Raw genomic sequence first — 21,167 nt, 5'->3', positions numbered from 1 at the left:
GCACGTGGAGGAGGAAAGGGGAATCAAACCTGGTTGCCTCCGCAGATTAGAAATCGCCGCTCTAAACCACTCTACTAAACTGGCTAGTTTAGGGGTGGGGGCAGGTCCTGCTGATACGTCGGTCAATAAGGGACACTAAAATCCTTTTTACACCAGGGGGGCCCACGGCCACTTAAGTGGCAGTGCTAAGCATTCTCACAGATGGCAGCCATTCCCCCTGCAGCAAAGATGGCAACAATTCGGTTTATAATCAAGCCATGAGCGGCAACTCTTTGATAGCAAGAAAATACTGTATTTACCGTGTAAGAAGTAGTAACTGCACCTGGCATCCAACCACTTGCCCAAACCGGAAACCTTTCCTACAGCCCTTCAGGGAGAGCTAGCACGGTATTGTGGTTAAGACCAGCGTCCTCTAATCTGGAGCACCAGGTGTGATTCCCTGCTTCTCGTCCTCAAGTAGCCAGCTGGGTGACCTTGAGACAGCCACAGTTCTCTCAGAGTTCTCTTAGCCCCACCTACCTCACAGGTGGGGAGAGGAAGGGATAGGTGCTTGTAAGTCACTTTTGAGACTCCTTTGGGAAGTTAAAAAGTGGGGTCCAAAAACAAACAAAAACCAGCTGGTCTTCCTGATCCAACTCTATTGGAGTAAGACTGGAGGGATACGGATGAGTCATAAGGATTTAGGAAACCAGTTGCTGATCTGCCACAGTGTAAAACCAACACAACAAAGGAAAGAGCACACAGTGTAGGACAGCGGTCCCCAACCTTTTTATCACCGGGGACCGGTCAACACTTGACAATTTTACTGAGGCCCGGAGGGGGTAGTCTTTTGATGAGGAACGTTGCCGCCTGAGCCCCTGTTCCGCTTGCTTTCCTGCCAGCACCACTGACTTCCAGCCGCCCACTGGGGGGCGCTGCCAGCAGCAGCTGCGCAGTGTCACACCGAGGGGGAGCCCCAGCCATGGTGACCGCTGGAGAGCACCAAAGGTGAGCGGGCAGCAGAGTGGCAGGGCAGCCCCCGAGGCAGCAACCGGGGAGGAGGACGAGGAGGAGCCGCGGACCGGTACCGACTGATCCATGCACCGGTACCGGTCCCCAGACCAGGGGTTGGGGTACACTGGTGTAGGAGTGAAACAAAGAGAAATACTGTCAATAACAATAAACTTCAAATAATTCATAAACTTGTCTCAGTTTCTTCACTGAAAGCATTTAATTGATTGCAGGATTTGATTGAAGCAAATAACTGATTCCCACCCCCCTCGTTTTATACCTTTACCCGTCAAAGTAAATCAAGGACAACTGTATGTTACTCTAACATCTGTAACAACTGCTCTTGATTTACTTGGATACTGAACCGATGAAGGTGTAAATCGAGAGTAAAAAATCCAGTTCTTTTCCTTTCCGTGAAGAAAGTCAAACAAGTTTATGAATTATTCGATGTTTATTATTAGCATTTATTGCCACACAATATTTCTCTTTGTTTCACAGTGGGAAACCAAGCGAGAGGGAAGATCCACGGTGTAAATACGTCCGATGGGCACACGACTTATAAAACCAGTATGACACTTTGGAGACTCATCAGCCCACGTAACAAATAAGGAGGATTTCTCTTGTTATAAAGTTCTAGGCTTGCAGCCCAGTGTAGCACAAGTACATTTTGTCAGTCGAACGCCGATTGTTTGCAGCCTTGTGTCTCAGTTATTATTATTGGTGCTGTTGTTTTATATTCTAGTTGAGATGATGTTGATTACAATGCTTGAATGACTTCTCTTGAAGAAGGGAAGTGGCTGAGAAAACTGGCAGGTGGGTGAAGACTTATCACAACGGCCTTTTCTCCGGAACTCCGTGTTTGAACTCTCATATTTTGGATGCCATTCTTCATCGACAGTTGTGGCATCCAAGTGTTACGTGATGGAATCACCGCAGAGACGCGTGTCCAATTGAAACCAGGGCCTAGTCTGCACACATAGGATAATGCACTTTGAATGTGATTTGGCAGCTGGATTGTCCTGTGCAGAACAGGAAAATCTACTTCTAAAGTGCATTGAAAATGCATTATCTATTGCAGAGGTAGTCAAACTGCTGCCCTCCAGATGTCCATGGACTACAATTCCCAGAAGCCCCTGCCAGCATTCGCTGGCAGGGGCTTCTAGGAATTGTAGTCCATGGACATCTGGAGGGCCGCAGTTTGACTACCCCTGATCTATTATGTGCAGACTAGGCCCAGGTAACATGCTGTTTTAGGGAATGTTTTTACATCTCTACTAAACATGTAATTAAGTGGCCCGTCATAGCTCTGGTGCTGCAGGAGGTTTCTGCGGATTCCACGGACAGCGAAAAGTCACAAACATGGAAATGCTAGAGCGCAGAAAGCCTGATAGATCCCTGGAAGGCAAAATGACAGAACTCCAGATCAATTACTTTAGCCGTATCATGCGATCCAACACAATGGAGAGAGCGATTATGTTACGATTGGTCAGTGGTAAAAGGAAGCCCGGCCTACAAAGGACACAGTGGTTAGACACAATCAAAATGGACATTAGGTGAAGGTAAAGGTATCCCCTGTGCAAGCACCGAGTCATGTCTGACCCTTGGGGTGACGCCCTCTAGTGTTTTCATGGCAGACTCAATATGGGGTGGTTTGCCAGTGCCTTCCCCAGTCATTACCATTTACCCCCCAGCAAGCTGGGTCCTCATCTTACCAACCTCGGAAGGATGGAAGGCTGAGTCAACCTTGAGCCGGCTGCTGGGATCGAACTCCCAGCCTCATGGGCAGAGCTTCAGACAGCATTTCTGCTGCCTTACCACTCTGCGCCACAAGAGGCTCACTCAGGGGGCAAATCCTGCTGCAATTATGACTGTGGTGTGGGGCTGAGCCCACACCACAGGGCCCACTTGGCCTCAGCATGCTCCAAGGCTGTTTCTACGCCCCAATCCATCCCTGCCCCCAAACCTCGGAGAGGAAAAAAAACAACAGCCAGGCAGCTTGTTGGCAACTGATCCCCAGTGTAAGAAACTGTTTAAAGAGCAAACTTCTCCGACTGGGGAAGAGAGACAGGCAAAGTATTTCAAGAGAGGCAGGGTGCAATTAACTCAGATGGGAACAGGGCCCGGGCGCTGCAGTGGTTCGCAACAGAACTGCGTTTTTTAAGGCCGCCATTAAACAGTTCCCGCAAATAAGACACAAATAATCCCTTAGACTCCTTCAGTCTTTGTTCAAGGAAGCTTTAAGTACGATTAGCTATTTATATGACTCCACAAGGAGCCACAGTGGTTAATAACAGGCAAAGTCAAGGAGAGGCAACATCTCTAGCTATGTAAACTGGGGGGGGGGGGGAGATGGCAACTTACAAGGGAGGGAATTCAAATTCATGATCAGCCCATTCTCTGTTTACTTTTTAGCCTCCCTAACTCATATCAGAGACGAATGTTGGAGACGAATGCTGCGAATACCATGGACAGCCAAAGTTACCAACAAGATAGTTTTCGAGAGGAGCAAACCAACTATGTGATTTGAAGCCAAGATATTACGGCTAAGGCTCACTTATGTTGGACGTATCATGCGATCAGACTCGCTAGAAAAATCATGAATGCTCGGCATGGTCAGCGGCAAAAGGAAACGTGGTCGCCAAAGGATCCGCTGGCTCAACACGATCAAAGCTGATACAGGGAAGACCATGGACCAACTGAAAGGAGAGAGATAGTCCTAACTGTCTAACTGACTAACATTCTTCGTCTGGAAGAAAAGGAGGCAGGAAGTGTACTTAAAGGAGGAGGAAGTCTCCAGCTGAGCCTATCAGGACACAGGCAGAGATCCGAAAATACCAAGAAGTTCCTAATCTAAATGTGCTAACTACATACTTTCTCCAATGCTCCCTTTAGGACAGTCTTATGCTGTTAAATCAGGCAAGCTACAGACCTTGCACATTCCAAGCGTTCCAACACGTTCCAGCGCTAACAAATATCACGGGGGATGCATGCTTGTTGTCTGTTTTTTAAAATATCTTTAACCGCTCCTGGCGGAGCGGAAGAAATAAAACAGTAAGGGCCCCGAGGGCAGGCCCTGTCCGGGATGAGGAAGGGTGCCGATAGGCCCCTTCCCCTTGACTGACAAGCAGAGGGCCCAATCGGGAGGCGCGAAGCGCCTCCCGATTGGGCCCTCTGCTGGTCAGTCCACCCCCAAGCTGCCAATCAGCAGACGCGCGCGGCGCGGCTGCTGATTGGCTGCTTGCCCGGCCACAAACCAATTGGGAGGCGCAAAGCGCCTCCCAACCCGCCCCCCCCCCAACAGAGCTTCCCTTCGCTCCGGCGGCCATTACTTTGCTGGCCGCCAAGAGCAAAGGTAGGCTCCCTGGCCCCTGCCCCGAAAACGGCTCCCCTTTAAAACGCTGGCCAAGCCCCGGGAAAGGCGCTCCGCGCCTCCTGGACCCGCGGAGCGTCTTCCCCGGGGCTTGCCCAGCGTCTTAAAGCCCCGTCGCCGCTTTAAAAACGCTGGCCAAGCCCCGGGGAAGGCGCTCCGTGGCTCCTGGACCCGCGGAGCGTCTTCCCCGGGGCTTGCCCAGCGTCTTAAAGCCCCGTCGCCGCCTTAAAAACGCTGGGCAAGCCCCGGGGAAGGCGCTCCGTGGCTCCTGGACCCGCGGAGCGTCTTCCCCGGGGCTTGCCCAGCGTCTTAAAGCCCTGTCGCCGCTTTAAAAACACTGGGCAAGCCCCGGGGAAGGCGCTCCGTGGCTCCTGGACCCGCGGAGCGTCTTCCCCGGGGCTTGCCCAGCCTCTTAAAGCCCCGTCGCCGCTTTAAAAACGCTGGGCAAGCCCCGGGGAAGGCGCTCCGTGGCTCCTGGACCCGCGGAGCGTCTTCCCCGGGGCTTGCCCAGCCTCTTAAAGCCCCGTCGCCGCTTTAAAAAACGCTGGGCAAGCCCCGGGGAAGGCGCTCCGTGGCTCCTGGACCCGCGGAGCGTCTTCCCCGGGGCTTGCCCAGCCTCTTAAAGCCCCATTGCCGCCTTAAAAACGCTGGGCAAGCCCCGGGGAAGGCGCTCCACGGCTCCTGGACCCGCAGAGCGTCTTCCCCGGGGCTTGCCCAGCGTCTTAAAGCCCCATCGCCGCTTTAAAAATGCTGGGCAAGCCCCGGGGAAGGCGCTCCACGGCTCCTGGACCCGCGGAGCGTCTTCCCGGGGGCTTGCCCAGCGTCTTAAAGCCCCATCGCCGCCTTAAAAATGCTGGGCAAGCCCCGGGGAAGGCGCTCCACGGCTCCTGGACCCGTGGAGCGTCTTCCCCGGGGCTTGCCCAGCGTCTTAAAGCCCCATCGCCGCCTTAAAAATGCTGGGCAAGCCCCGGGGAAGGCGCTCCGCGGCTCCTGGACCCGCGGAGCGTCTTCCCGGGGGCTTGCCCAGCGTCTTAAAGCCCCCCGCCGCCTTAAAAACGCTGGGCAAGCCCAGGGGAAGGCGCTCCGTGGCTCCTGGACCCGCGGAGCGTCTTCCCCGGGGCTTGCCCAGCGTCTTAAAGCCCCCCGCCGCCTTAAAAACGCTGGGCAAGCCCCGGGGAAGGCGCTCCACGGCTCCTGGACCCGCGGAGCGTCTTCCCCGGGGCTTGCCCAGCGTCTTAAAGCCCCATCGCCGCTTTAAAAATGCTGGGCAAGCCCCGGGGAAGGCGCTCCGTGGCTCCAGGAGCCGCGGAACGCCTTCCCCGGGGCCTGGCCATCGTCTTAAAGCCCCCCCTCGCCTTTAAAATGCTCCCCAAGCCCTGGGGCCTGGGGAACATTTTGCTACATGAGCGTGAGGGGAAGCAAACCCTCCCCTAGGGCCCGCTGTATTTTTTTGACAGCGGGCTCTACTGCTAGTTAGTAATAATTCAATGGTCATGGCGTAATCCTTTCCCAGCAGTCTTGCAAACTCTGACAGCACATTTCTCCAGTTGTTGTGCTGAAGCAATATCACCCTCTAGCTGTCCCCATAGGTGCCGTTCAGCATGCTATGGAGAGAGCAGCTTTCCTGCTTCCAGGGCCACTAATCACCGTACATATTGTAAGACTCTGTGAAGCCGATATTCTGCGACACGCTCACAGCGCCATCCTGATTCTGCTGAGCTTATCTTAGAGTAACTTGGCAAGGTCAGACTGCTGCATCTGCCTCCAGTTCTGTTGATCGTTCCAGAGAATAGCCGTGTTGGTTTGCAGCAGATCTCTAATTTAAAGTTGCCAGCTCTGGGTTGGGAAATACCTGGCGACTTTGGGGGTGGAGCCAGAAGTGGGTGGGATTTGGGGCAGGTAGATTTTATACAGAGATTTTACTTCAGTCCAGGAATGGTTGGTGTTAGATTCATGGGTTAAGAGACCAGGGCTGATTCTGCACTTACTTTGTTTATTCTGTTGTGGGTCCTGCTGAATTCAGATCGATTTGAACTTGGGTCTTCCTATACCCCCCCCCCATTGAAACAGAGAGTGTTCTGCACATGATTAGGGAAGCTCAGAAGGGGGGGGGGGAGCCAAGCACAGCAGGAGGCTCTTTCTTTTCTTGTAGATGGGGGAGAGGACTGGAGACATTAGAGGAGGGGAAATAAATCCAAGAGGCAAATCTCTCTGCCAAGAGAAGTTAGGGCTTCCCCTCTAAGCAGCCTGGGAATATGGAAGCCTTTGAACTGACGCCCTGGCCAATCAGGGCTTTTCTACAGCCTTGGAGGCTCCAGGCTGCAAGTTAGTTCGGGACAAGCAGAGAGCTGCACACTTTCACATGTCGATTTTTCAAATATTAAGGGTTATATCCACTCCAGGATATTGCAGGGAAAACGTAGGGTCACTCTGGATCAATCATGCTTGTGGCAGAGGGAAAATTTAAATCGGCAAAATTAAAGTGAAAATCACGTTCAGTGTGGATGGCAGGGATTTAATCGACCTGGGATTGGAATAAAAGCTCCGTGCAGATTCAGCCCAGGACGCTGGGAGTTCATTTCAGCTCTCATTTGTGACCCCAGCATGATGGTACAAGAACCAAAACTGAACTAAAGAGCCCTTCCAAAAACCCCAACTGATATCCAGTACAATATAATCGATCTTCCCACCAGTGCATGCTATTGATCAGTTTCAGTTTGACCGGATCCAGCAGTCAGAATCTAGCTGTGCATGGGCTGATAACAGCACAGGATTAGGATCCTGCCTCGGACTTCAAGCTCAGTCCTTGGCAGATCTACAGACATCACAGTTTGCATGGGAAGATTCCTTACCACCACCTCTACTCCCCTCCATTTGAATCCTGGGGATACAGTCTGAGTTTCAGATACTCACAGAGTATTCTTTAAGCAGGAATTTTTTTCTTTTGTATGTAAACCATAAATGTGTTTTAATCATTTTAAGCAATATTTATACGGTTTTTAACTGATCTTAGCTACCCCGAGACTCCTGTCAGAAAGGGGCAAACTAAAAATCGAATAAATAAATAAATACTAATAATGTTAAAAAATAATTTAAATATAATTTCTGGAAAAAATGCTTATCTATAATGTGTTATTAATTAGGTTTACAGATTGTTGTCTGGCTGGTCCAACGAGCCTGACAACCCTAACCCGAAAAGGGGAGAGCCTAGCTGGAACTTTCTGACCCTGCTCCAGTACTGAAGCCCTCAGTCTGGCCCTAGCAAGTTTCAGAACAAGTCGGCTGTCTTGGAGCTTCTGGAAGGCCTGCAGCTCATCTCCTGACTGGCTGGAGACTCCTAAGGTCTTTCTACATGACGTGCAATGTATGGCTGTGAAAAGTGGACCATAAGGAAGGCCGAGCATCGAAGAATTGAGGCTTTTGAACTCTGGTGCTGGAGAAGACTCTTGCGAGTCCCTTGGACTGCAAGGCGAACAAACCGGTCAGTCCTAGAGGAGATCAGCCCTGCCTGCTCCTTAGAAGGCCAGATCCTGAAGATGAAACTCAAATACTTTGGCCACCTCATGAGAAGGAAGGACTCCCTGGAGAAGAGCCTAATGCTGGGAGCAATCGAGGGCAAAAGAAGAAGGGGGAGACAGAGAATGAGGTGGCTGGATGGAGTCACTGAAGCAGTCAGTGCAAATTTAAATGGACTCCGGGGAATGGTAGAGGACAGGAAGGCCTGGAGGGGAACTCCTAAGGTCTCTTTCTACATGACGTGCCTCTGCCCTCCCGCCCCCTAACCAAGTCAAGGCCTAAATCCATCAGGCTATACGAGCGGCCGTCTGCACCCGGAGCAACCGCTGCTCATTATCCTTCCAAATATTGCACCGGAAATGTTTCGGCAGAGATGTGTTGTGGTTAGACCTGGCAGTGATGGCCCCGCAATTCTCAGCTCAGTGGAAGGAACACACAGGCTGCTCCGTCTCGCCGTGACTGACAAACTGTTTTGCCCCATGTTGTGACAATGCAAATACGAGGAATCCCATCAATATGTTGAGTCGAGCTGGCTACGCCACCAAATGTTTGACAATTGCTCAAATGGCACATTATATAAATCACGCCAGCGTTTTTTGGTTTTTTTTTTTTGTTTTTGACTGATGGGCTGTGCTTGGGCAGTTGTTAGTAACAGCCTCACAGTGTTCTTCTAGAGTTTTTAATACCTGCGGTGCGACAGGTTTCTTCAAAGAAGCCATCTGCACGGTGGGAAAGAGATTTCGTATTGGATCTTCTGTAATCTTCCAAGGGGCATTTTCCAGGTGACTTTCCAGGATCTCTCTCTCTCTCAACTCTCTCTCTCACACACACACACACACACATGCATGCACACAAGTGTGTGTTTGTGTGTGTATGTGTGTGTGTGTGTGTGTTTGTGTGTGTGTGTGAGAGAGAGATCAAGTCGGAGCTAGCACATTTCCACAAGGCCTATAAAACAGCTCTTCTGCCAAGCATTTGACAACTTCTATTGTGCCCTCCAGAAACCACCTCCTTCCAGATATGCCCACAAGACCCACGTGGGGCAATCCTGAACTGACCAATCTGTGGGGTTGTGGTCGAAATATTAATGGTTAAGCACTTGAGTATCTCAACGTTCAATGTTGTTGATGTTGTTATTGTTGTGAAGCAGTTACTGAGTTCACGTCGTATCTGCGTACTGGGCCCATTCCGCACACACCGGATAACGCACTTTCCATGTGCTTTGGCAGCTGGATTTCCCTGTGCAGAACAGGAAAATCTACTTCTAAAGTGCATTGAAAGTGCATTATCCTATGTGTGCGGAATAGGCCTTGGATTCTGTTCCCTGTGAACAGCCCTGAGCTGCAAGAGAGCGTGGTACACAAATGTAAAGCGATTGAGGGCAAAAGAAGAAGGGGACGACAGAGAGTGAGGTGGCTGGATGGAGTCACAGAAGCAGTAGGTGCAAACTTAAATGGACTTCGAGGAATGGTAGAGGACAGGAAGGCCTGGGGGATCATTGTCCATGGGGTCACGATGGGTCGGACACAACTTCACACCTAACAACAACAATGAGCAGCTATGTGGTGTGGTGGTTAAGAGCGGCAGACACTAATCTGAAGAAACATGTTTGATTCCCCATTCTTCTACATGCAGCCCGCTGGGTGACCTTGGGCCAGTCAGAGTTCTCTTAGAGCTACTCTTCCAGAGCAGTTCTCTCAAAGCTCCCTCAGCTCCATCTAACTCTCGGGGTGCCTGTTGCTGTGAAAGGAATTGAAAGGTGCTTGTAAGCCTGTTTGTGACTCCTTTGGGTAGTAAAAAGCGGGATGTAGTGATTAAGAGTGGCGGATTTTAATTTGGAGAGCTGGGTTTGATTCCCTGCTCCATCTCATGCAGCCAGCTGGGTGACCTTGGGTTCGCCACGGCGCTGATAAAGCTGTTATGACCAAGCAATAATATCAGGGCTCTCTCAGTCTCACCTCCCTCACAGGGTGTCTGTTGTGGGAAGAGGAATGGAAAGGTGATTTTAAGTCACTTTGAGACTCCTGGTAGAAAAAAAGCAGCATATAAGAACCAACTCTTCTTCTTTCTGTCCCTGACAGCAACACTCAACCTGAGGAAATCCAGGTCTTCTTGGATCTGGCACAATTCTGGATAGCCTGTAAAGCTGAACAGTTCTACCAGGCCTATGGCTGAGGCCAGGAAACAACACCAAGAAATATTGGCCTTCCCACATGAAACATCCACCAATGGAGACTCCCAAAACTCTCAGACCCTATAGGATATTCAAGTCCAGGAGGCAGGTTTTAATTGACTGTGATTTTATTATATACTAGCCTCAAAGCTCGTTCCTAAGAACGGGCCTTGAAAGGGTTCCCTCCGCTGGACTCTGGCCAGGCAGCTTAAGGTGGGCGGGCAGGGGTTGGCCAGCTCATTAGCAGGCCCGGGACAGAGCTCCTTAGCAGGCAGTCAGCAGGCCAGGAGGCCGTTGTTAGCAGGCCCAGACTAACAGGCCAAGAGGCCCTCGTTAGCAGGCCCAGCTTAGCAGGCCAAGAGGCCCTCGTTAGCAGGCCCTCCACCACAACCCTTTGTCCAGGGCCCTCTCCCCTTACCTGCTGCTGGCTCCAGGCAGAGGCGCGCCTGAGAGCAAAGAGGCTAGAGTCCAGGGACGGAGGGCAGGAGCTGCAGGGGCAGGGCCAATCAGGGTGCAGCCAGCTTTTCTGCACCCTGACTGGCCCTTTTCCAACTTGGACAGCCGGACATGTTCCACCCTGCAGGCTGTTTCACTAATATATGGAGGAACCATGGATGGATAAGGATGATGATGATATGTTGTTGTTAACTGCCCTGAGCTGGTAGGATGAACATAAAATCTTTATTTATTATTATGCAATATTTGTTGCCCTCTTCTGGACACATTCCGGCTTGTCAACATCCTTCTTAGACTGTTGTGTCCAAAACTCAACACAATGCTCCAAGTGAGGTCTAACGAGAGCAAAAACAAAATCGTACTTGCCTTTTTTAGCTACCGCAACACACGGTTCGCTCATGTTCAGGGGATCCCCAGTCCACTAAGACCCCTAGATCCTTTGCATATGTAATACCTAGCGCAGAACATGTTTCCATAGAAATGAATGGAGGGTTGGGCAACCCCTTCATGAAGTATAATACTATGAAGTCCACTGTACAAAGCAGCTTTCTCCAAGGGAACTGCTCTCTTTAATCTGGAAATGAGTTATAATTCCAGGGGATCCCCAGTTGGCATCCCTATCACAAAAACTCTCTTAAACTGATGGATATTCTACATTTCATGCGATATGTCAACTGCCGTTGGAGAAGACCTTCTGCTGATGGCCCGTGCATCCATTCTGGATGAGTAATTTACCGTCTGCACAAGTACATAATTCACAGCGAAACGACTGAAAGCTGCAAAGGGAGTTCCTCACAAAATTACCAGCATGGAATTAAGAAGTTACTTTTGATGCACTTTAAATATACATGACCATACCTGTTAGCCATAATCCATCGTCAAACATGCATAGATTTGATGCTCAAATGAGAAGGGAAATTGAATTTTCTTCTGGACAGATGGTAGATATTGAAGGAGTCCATATAGTCCCGGTCAAATTAAGCGTCATGATGTCTCAGGAGCGTCAAGGCAGAATTTCCAAATTATCACCATCCTGTAGCGAAGAGTGCTCAATGAACACATCCAGTTGTTTAATTCTGTCCAACATAATAATTTAAAAAAAATATATAACACTGTCCTGCCCTTTGGCACATAATGGCCCCAGGCAGCTCACAAAAAACAATTTGGACAACAATAATCCACAACACACAATAAAAACATGGAATTAAGATCCACAGAACAGTAAACTTCATGGCCAGGGAAGAACCAAAAGAAGTTATAAAAATGGGGGCGGGGGGAGGGTGCCCCTAGAAATGACTTAAAATCGAGCTTCTAACTGAGCCAACTGATTATTTTTATCCTGCCCTTTCTCCAAGAAGCTCAAGAGAGTGTGCATGATCCCCCCTACCCCATTTTAACATCACACTGGCTATTGAAGCTGGGTAGGATGAGATGAAATAACTCGCCCGAACGCCACTCAGAAAATATCATGGTACAATCTAGCCTAGATTTCTGCAGCCAGCTGGGTGACCTTGGGCTACTCAGAGTTCCTTTAGAGCTGTTCTCCAAGTAGTTCTTTTAGAGCTCTCTCTGTCCCATGTACCTTGCAGGGTGTCTGTTGTGGGGAAAGAAAGAAAAGCAGGGTACAAGAAAACCCAGTTCTTCTTCTTCCCTAGTCAACACACTCTACACTACAATGCCAAAATTGAGCAGCAAGTTTTAACGGCCTTCCTGAAAACCTCAAGGGGAGTTGCAGAGTGTCATTTCATTTATCACATCTCTAACAGTGGCGGTGCACAAATCAAGGTCTCGCCAGAGGTCCTCTTCATCCAGGCAGACTAATATGAGAGAGGAAATGTTTTGGTCCCAAACCCACTTAGGGTTTCAACAGTCGACACTGGCTCTTCAGATTTTGCTCAGAATTCAGAATGCAGTCGGATTTGGATTGGCCTGATATGACTTTAGGAGTTAGCCCCTAACAATAACCGGGTGCCTTCATTTTGGACAAGCTGAAGTGTCCTTGGACGAACAGAATATGAAGAATGTCCTGCATGGGGCACTAGAAGAAGAAGAGTTGGTTCTTATATGCCGCTTTTCCCTACCCGAAGGAGGCTCAAAGTGGCTTACAGTCGCCTTCCCTTTCCTCTCCCCACAACAGACACCCTGTGGGGTGGGTGAGGCTGAGAGAGCCCTGATATCACTGCACAGAACAGTTTTATCAGTGCCGTGGCGAGCCCAAGGTCACCCAGCTGGCTGCATGTGGGGGAGCGCAGAATCGAACCTGGCATGCCAGATTAGAAGTCTGCACTCCTAACCATGACACCAAACTGGCTCTCCAGAACAGATGTGTACTTAGCATATTTATGCCAGGAACTCCCTAGCATTTTTCAAATAATCTCATCTGTCCTCTGATTGGCCCAATTGGAAACTTCCTGCTGCTTTGAGCATACTTCCTCCCTGCTTGTCTCCAGAACATTTAGACTTAGGACTCTCTTCTCTTCCTATACAAAATCGTTTCTCTTCACAATTATTTTATCATTTAAAGGTGCTGCACATCTTTTGCATATTCAAACAGTGCAGTGCCTAAATTCCGAAACCCTGTTCCTTCCCCCAAACGGATAGAAATGTCATAGAACACCAAACATTTTATTGTAAATACAAATTCTCATCTGACATACAACATCATTCATGGAAGGTAAGTCTATCGATGGCCACTAGCCGGGTATCTGAGGGTAACCTCCACAATGAATTCCAGAGCCAGGAGGCAACGCCAGGAGAAGGCCTCACTCTATGCCCTGTTGTTGTCCCTAGAGGGACTACTTGGCTACTGTGCGAGAGGGGATGCTAGACTAGATGGACCACTGCTTTGATTCTGCAGGGCTCTCCTAGTGAAGGCCTCAACCTCTATGCCCCGTTGTTCGCTGTCCAGAGGAACTGGCTGGCCACTGTGAGAGACAGGATCCTGGACTAGATGGACTACTGGTTTGATCCTGTAGGGTCCTCCTGCTGTTCTTATGAAGGCCTTGGCCTCTATGCCCTGTTGTTGGCTGTCCAGAAGAACTGGTTGGCCACTGTGTGAGACAGGGTGCTAGACTAGATGGACCACTGGTTTGATCCTGTAGGGTCCTCCTGCTGTTCTTATGAAGGCCTTGGCCTCTATGCCCCGTTGTTGGCTGTCCAGAGGAACTGGCTGGCCACTGTGAGAGACAGGATCCTGGACTAGATGGACCACTGGTTTGATCCTGCAGGGTTCTTTTTATGTCCTTATGACACAGCAAGTATACACATTCCCATGGCTCAAGCTGTCCCTTTATCTGGCCCAATATCTTGTCAACATGAAAGGCAACGACACCTTGCGCCTTCTGCTTGTGACTTTTGCAGCACATGTAAGAAGAATAAAAGCTCATAAATAAGAATGAGCCAAGCTTATAAATGAGAGGGTTTAAAGCAACCTTACCATGTCCATATTGTGGGACCCCGTCCTGAGAGAGTCACATGTTCTCAGTTGCAGTACTGCACATGCCCTCAAGAGGGCTACCTTCCCCAAGAAAAAGCAAACCACCCAGCAGCATTCATTGTGGGTGGGATTTCATCACATGCTTTAATATTGCTACCACTGCCAATTGACCAGAAGAAGGCCAGGGAAGACCTCTTCTTTTGTATTTAGTCGCCCATGCATAAATCAGCAGATAAAGCTTTCCGTGCTCTGAAGAAAAACACGATGAACGGCTAGAGGTAACACATTACGCGGCTTTTAAAGGAGCAGTTACAGACGGCTAGTAGAAAAGTTGGCCGCTTTCTATGCCAGCGCTCTACATGCAAGTTTGTCTCCTGAAGCAGTTACTTTGCAGGGACTCTGGCCCAAACAGAAGACTTGTTCAATTGCTGTACACGTGCTAAAAGAGAACTGTGAACTGCAAAGTGTTGATGACAGGTAATGATTATATCATCAAAATACATGGCGCCATCCTGCTGATGCATATCTCACATTCCGGATAAAATACTACTAATTACTAACACTGAGAAATTCACAAAACCCTGGTTGAGAAAGCCAGGTCAAGGGACTAAAAAAAGACTGAAGTGTGATTTCTCAAGAAGAAAAATGAAGGGTTTTTATATCCCGCTTTTCATTGCCTGAAGGAGTCTCAGAGCAGCTTACAATCGCCTTCCCTTCTTCTCCACACAACAGGCACCCTGTGAGGCTGGCGGGGCTATGAGAGCCCTGATAGAACTGCTCTGTGAGAATAGCTCTAACAGAACTGTGACTAGCCCAAGGTCACTCAGTTGGCTGCATGTGGAGGAGCAGGGAATCAAACCCAGCTCTCCAGATTAGAAGCCATGCTCTTAACCACTACACCAAGCTGGCTCCCTTAGAAGTAGTACTGCCACCAATCCCTTTCTACTATCCAGACAGACAGAAACCAAGAGATGCAGGCCCTCCTGAAGCTAAAGCCCAGAAAATCACCCTCGCAGGTTAGGATACCTTCAAAGCAAGTTTCTTAAACAACCACTCTGGTGGTGGTAGCCACTGAGGGATGAATTACTGAATTACTGAATTCAGACTGAAGCCTCCTGAATTCAGGGGCTCCATAACGATTATAATTGTGCAGAAACTATCAAAGCAGAGGATAACAAAATTAGAAGTCTCTCTAAGTAAGCCCCTTGACAAACAATGGTTCAAGGTTTCACATATTACCCAACAGCAAACGGAGGCATTCAAGGTTCCCAGCTTCAAAGTCCAAGGGTGGCTTCTGATCAGTATGGCCCACCAAACAAGGCAGCACCCAGGCCAGGGGTAGTCAAACTGCGGCCCTCCAGATGTCCATGGACTACAATTCCCAGGAGCCCCCTGCCAGCAAACGCTGGCAGGGGGCTCCTGGGAATTGTAGTCCATGGACATCTGGAGGGCCGCAGTTTGACTACCCCTGACCCAGGCTAATCCAAGCACAGGGTTCGTCACAGCAGCAGCCAGAGGCAGAGCCAACACAATGGCCTGGAACAGAGAACAAGAATGCAAACTTTCACTTGGTGACCCAGGGCCCGTGTTAGCCTGACTCTAATTAGCCAATCAGGTGCAGACCTCTTGTTAAGGTGAAGATCCGAGCAATCTTCTTAGTTAACCAGGGATTTTGCAGGTATCCTAGGTTCAAATAAACCAGGGGTGGCCAAACTGTGGCTCTCCAGATGTCCATGGACAACAATTCCCATAAGACCCTGCCTGTAGTCCATGGACATCTGGCGAGCCCCAGTTTGGCCATCCCTGAAATAAACAAACACTTCTCTCCCACCCCTGATCTCAGGCATTAATGAGACGGAATAATTAGATGTCCTTGGAGTTACCAGGCCTAAGACTTGCAGCAGTGTTACCTCCCATCTCTCTGATCTGTGTTTCTGGAGCTTCTAACGATTTGCTTTCTTTCGGGGGGGGGGGGGGCTTTATTTTGCAAGGCCTCTTTGATTAGGCCAAAAGCCTGAAGAAGAAAACATGTAGGAAAAGCAGTTTATTGACAGAGATGGAATGGAAAAGATGGAATAGCATATCCCGTTCTTATGCGCCAGAATTCCCTCCACCTGCACTTGACATCCTTCCCAAGTTGAATGGATGAGCTCTGAAAAGCAAAAGCATTGTACAGGACACAGAGTAAGGACAAGACCTAGGTCTAGCCATGCACTAGCACAGATGATGGTCATATCCAGATGCATGAGACATGCTTAGACATGCATGAGAGCCAGTTTGGTGTAGTGGTTAGGAGTGCGGACTTGTAATCTGGCATGCCAGGTTCGATTCTGTGCTCCCCCACATGCTGCCAGCTGGGTGACCTTGGGCTCGCCACGGCACTGATAAAACTGTTCTGACCGGGCAGTGATATCAGTGCTCTCTCAGCCTCACCCACCCCACAGGGTGTCTGTTGTGGGGAGAGGAATGGGAAGGCGACTGTAAGCCGCTTTGAGCCTCCTTCGGGTAGGGAAAAGCGGCATATAAGAACCAACTCTTCTTCTTCTTCTTCTTAATGTTACTCTGACAGAGTACCAGGGTAACAGGGTACCATTCCTCCACCTTTTAAAACAGGGAACGGGCTTGCTGTTTTAATGACTGTTAATATGTTTTCATAATGTTGTTGTTAGGTGCGAATTCGTGTCCGACCCATTGCGACCTCATGGACAATGATCCTCCAGGCCTTCCTGTCCTCTACCATTCCTCGAAGTCCATTTAAGTTTGCACCTACTGCTTCAGTGACTCTATCCAGCCACCTCATTCTCTGTCGTCCCCTTCTTCTTTTGCCCTCGATCGCTCCCAGCATTAGGCTCTTCTCCAGGGAGTCCTTCCTTCTCATGAGGTGGCCAAAGTATTTGAGTTTCATCTTCAGGATCTGGCCTTCTAAGGAGCAGTCAGGGCTGATCTCCTCTAGGACTGACCGGTTTGTTCGCCTTGCAGTCCAAGGGACTCGCAGGAGTCTTCTCCAGCACCAGAGTTCAAAAGCCTCAATTCTTTGACGCTCGGCCTTCCTTATGGTCCAACTTTCGCAGCCATACATTGCAACTGGGAATACCATAGCCTTGACTAAACGCACTTTTGTTGGCAGGATGATGTTTCTGCTTTTTAGGATGCTGTCTAGATTTGCCATAGCTTTCCTCCCCAGGAGCAAGCGTCTTTTAATTTCTTTGCTGCAGTCCCCATCTGCAGTGATCTTGGAGCCCAGGAAAATAAAATCTGTCACTATCTCCATTTCTTCCCCATCTATTTACCAGGAATGTTTTCATAATGCTTCTGCTTCATTGCACTGTTCTCCGGTTCTGAAATCCAGCTTTATTTTACTGTTTCCTGTATGAAGCATGGGTTTAGTCAGTTTAATATCTGTGCAGCCCAGATTCAAATCCCCACTATGCCATGGGACCTTGCTGGGTGCCCTTGGCTCAGTCATTCCTAGAAATAGGCACAAACCAGGAAAATGTGGTTTGGTTAGGGTTAGGGTTAGCAGATATGATCTGTGAACCATGAAGCATTGTGGGTTTTTATTGCAAGCCCAGAAGAACCACTGCAATGCATGAGTGCCCAGCAGAACCTAGTGCCAATATAGCAATGCCAGCTCAGTCACAACCCACGTATATATGTGTGTGGGGGGAGGTGGTATTTCTACAACCTCCATGGAACCAACACAATGTACAGAGTGCCCACCAGTACCAGTGCAACCAGAGCGTCCAGCAGAACCCAGTGCCAGTGTGGCAGTGCCAGCTCAACAGGGCTGATGTCAAGCACAGAGACACAAATGTCCGAAATAAAATAGTAATCATAATTAACTGCAATCAAGTCACAAGCTGACCCCTCATAGATTTTTCAAGGCAAGAGATGTAGCCGCGTTGGTCTGAAGTAGCACAATAAAACCAGAGTCCAGTAGCATCTTTAAGACCAACAAAGATTTATTCAGGGCATGAGCTTTCGAGTGCAAGCACTCGTCAGTGCTTACACTCGAAAGCTCATGCCCTGAATAAATCTTGGTTGGTCTTAAAGGCGCCAGTGGACTCTGGTTTTATTGTTAGACGGTAGATGTTGCTAGTTGGTACTAAGATCTAGTACCTAAATGAACTGCTGTTTCAAACCAATTTTAATTACTTTTAATCTGAACCAATGAACTGTTTTAATGATTTTTTAATGTGAATTATATCTTGTACATCACCCTGAGCTGGTCCACTGGGAAAGCAGCATATAAATCAAATAAATAAAAAATGTGGTCTTCCTTCAAGGTCTCCCATTCAAGTTCTAACAATGGCCAAAACTGCAAGCTCTTTCCCTCAAGGAAAAGGAAGACTATAATTCCCTAAGTAATCAATGCACACATATACATTCTGATCCTGCTAAGTCCAAGCAAGCAGGAGTACTGAAGATGTGGTCTGTGGCCTAGGTGCCTGATGTGTGGGATGAGAAACCTGAAGTTACTTCAGATACCTGAAGAAGGCAGGGCATGAAGTTTCAGGGAGGGGGAGATTCCCAGACCGACAGAGCATTCCTCTGCCCTACCAGCCACAAATCTGGCACTGAAACGGCCACAGCTTCCAAGGAAAGAGTGCGTGGCACCAGCACCACCCTCTTGCCTTCTTCAGACAAGATTGACTGATACAGCCACCGCCTCCTCGCTGCTTTGGAAAGACCAAGGTGGAAGCCCTAATGTCCTTTGCATACAGTAGCAGAGATCTACATAGGTTCAGAACAAGCATTCTTGTACTAAATTGGAGGAGAGAGACCTGGAGGGATGGATGGATGGATGGATGGATGGAAGGAAGGAAGGAAGGAAGGAAGGAAGGAAGGAAGGAAGGAAGGAAGGAAGGAAGGAAGGAAGGAAGGAAGGAAGGAAGGAAGGAAGGAAGGAAGGAAGGAAGGAAGGAAGGAAGGAAGGAAGAGGCGGAGAGCTGGTTTTTATACTCCACTTTTCACTACCTGAAGGAATCTCAAAGCAACTTACAATTGCCTCCCCTTCCTCTTTTCACAACAGACACCCTGTGAGGTGACCTTGGGCCAGTCACGGTTCTTTCAGATCTCACGAGGCGTCTGTTTGGGGAGAGGAAGGGAAAGGTGTTCATAAGCCACTTTGAGACTCCTTCAGGTAGTAAAAACGGTGAGGGGGAAACATCTCTTAATTTGCCAAGGACACCAAAGATCCAGCCATATTCTTAGCCCTGGTCCAGTCACATAACCGAATGAGGCAGCCGGATGGATCACAGCATTTCAGAAGGCACATGATGGATGGTGTTTTCCCATGTTCCCCTACATCAGGACTTCCTGGTATCAGTAAACTAATAGAGCACGTAATGAGCTAGGCTGGAACTGTTATTCGCAGAGGGAATATTAAAAATAACGCTCCCCACTTGCAGCCAGTTCTGCCGCTTCACGATTCTATCATCTTACTCTGCTGCACTGCTAGACTCACTGCTACCCACCTGTCACAGGATGTGCTTCTCAACCTGCATCGGGCAAGTATTCGTATTTTCTTCCTAGCAAAACAGCCAGTTGCTTGCCAGGAAGGACCACACCAGTGATAAATGGACAGACCTACAGGAGTGGAAGACAAGGAGAGGAATACGGTGAATACACATTCGCATTGTTTTCTAGAAAGCCGCAGACTTAACCGCCACTGATAACAAGCTGTTTTCATGTGCAAAGAATGGGGTGGCGTCTCTCATTACACGGGGGTGATGGGTGGGTCAAAGCTTCCCTGCTGGCATCAACATCTCTTGCCACACCTATTCCTACCTGCTCTATCAAGCTTGCCAAAGACTCTGGAATACAAACCTGGCATTGTGGCAAGGCAGTAGCCCGGAGGGGAAGGCAGAGGTGCAGTTATGTCATGCATCAGATTCTTCAGAACAATAAAGAAGGAGTTGCAGATACTGGGATCCAGAGCAAAGGTGCTCCAGGAAAGCCTTGGACTTCTCCACTTTTCATTTTTAAGGGCAAGCTTTCTATAAAGGCTAGAGGCATTCTTAGACCAATGCTGAAAACTGTTCCAGAGAGGGTGTTCTTGACCACACAAGCATTAGTCAATCAGTGCTGAGCACCTGCAGCAAACTTGCAGAATCATTTTCCTGGGGGCCAACTCTGGCAATACCTTTGTTTTTATCAGCTGCAGGAAAAAATAAACTGAAGTCTGGTGGCACTTTAAAAACTAGTGCTCTTTTATTCCAGCATAGGCTTTGATAGTTGAGGCTTACTTCTTTGGCTGTAGCTCACAAAAACATATGCTGGAATCAAACCTTACTGATTTTTAAGATGCCACAACACAACTGTATATTTTGTACAATTCTCACGATAAATATTAACTGAGATACCAATGGGACTTTTAAAAATTCCCACCAACTCTACACATTAACCTATTTTCTCCCTTGGCGATTTTCACAGTTTCTCTGCTTAACAAGAAAATCTAAAGTTCTAGTACCACATTTCCCACACTGGCTTAATGCAAGCAAGCTATTGTTGATTTTTTCCATGGCTGTTCCAAATTCTCATTGTCCTTTCCTTCATCCAGGGTAAATTTCTTGCTGCACAAAGTTTCCTGTGTTCATCTGTGTTCATCTAATGTAAAACAGTGTAAATAGTGTAAAATAGTATAGTAATGCAGCATACCAAGTTTTAAGTCTGCGGGTTCAGTGAACACAGACTCCAATTCTTCAGACAGCTCTTTTTATTTAGCAACTCCAGCAACAAACTCCAAATACTGAACAGGGAAAAACAGGCGAACTCATGCACTTTTATACTTTTCAGGCAGCCTGGCTCTAAGCAGAACAATCTGACTGGCTCTAAGCCTGTGGTTCTCAACCTTCCTAATGCCGCGACCCTTTAATACAGTTCCTCATGTTATAATGACCCCGAACCATAAAATTAGGCAAGTGTTCTTTCATAGTTCATGATTGTATATAAATTGTCCCCCCCCCCGGTGATTCTCAGTTCAGTTCTGCCTCTTGTCCCACCCTGCCGATCTCGCACTTTTCCGCTGTTCCAGACAGACAAACGCTCTATCTCGATCTACCCCGCAAGGCTGTTATGTGAATGGCTCCCCCCAAAAAGCTGCCAAGCTGCTTGCCCAAGCTGCTTGCCCTGCCCTCTGAAAGGGTCGTTCGACCCCCAAAGGGGTCCCAACCCCCAGGTTGAGAACCACTGCTCTAAGCAGGGCAATCAGGTTCCTTTGATTG

General features: G+C 48.7%; 1 long non-coding RNA gene across 2 annotated transcripts in view; it reads right to left on the bottom strand.

Moving 5' to 3' along the window:
• Positions 1 to 21,167, bottom strand: part of LOC143835086 (uncharacterized) — a 135,130-nt gene that overhangs the window by 32,134 nt on the left and 81,829 nt on the right. For both annotated transcript variants that reach the window (XR_013229987.1, XR_013229986.1), the window contains exons 7-8: positions 19,419 to 19,530; positions 11,364 to 11,538 (exon numbers count right to left, since the gene is read on the bottom strand). This is a non-coding gene — a long non-coding RNA (uncharacterized LOC143835086). The remainder of the gene's footprint in view (positions 1 to 11,363; positions 11,539 to 19,418; positions 19,531 to 21,167) is intronic.

The sequence above is a fragment of the Paroedura picta genome, chromosome 4, assembly GCF_049243985.1.
Source record: "Paroedura picta isolate Pp20150507F chromosome 4, Ppicta_v3.0, whole genome shotgun sequence".
NCBI lineage: Eukaryota > Metazoa > Chordata > Lepidosauria > Squamata > Gekkonidae > Paroedura > Paroedura picta.
The sequence above is the reverse complement of the archived record's forward strand: the minus strand, read 5'-3'. Positions and strand labels throughout refer to the sequence as shown.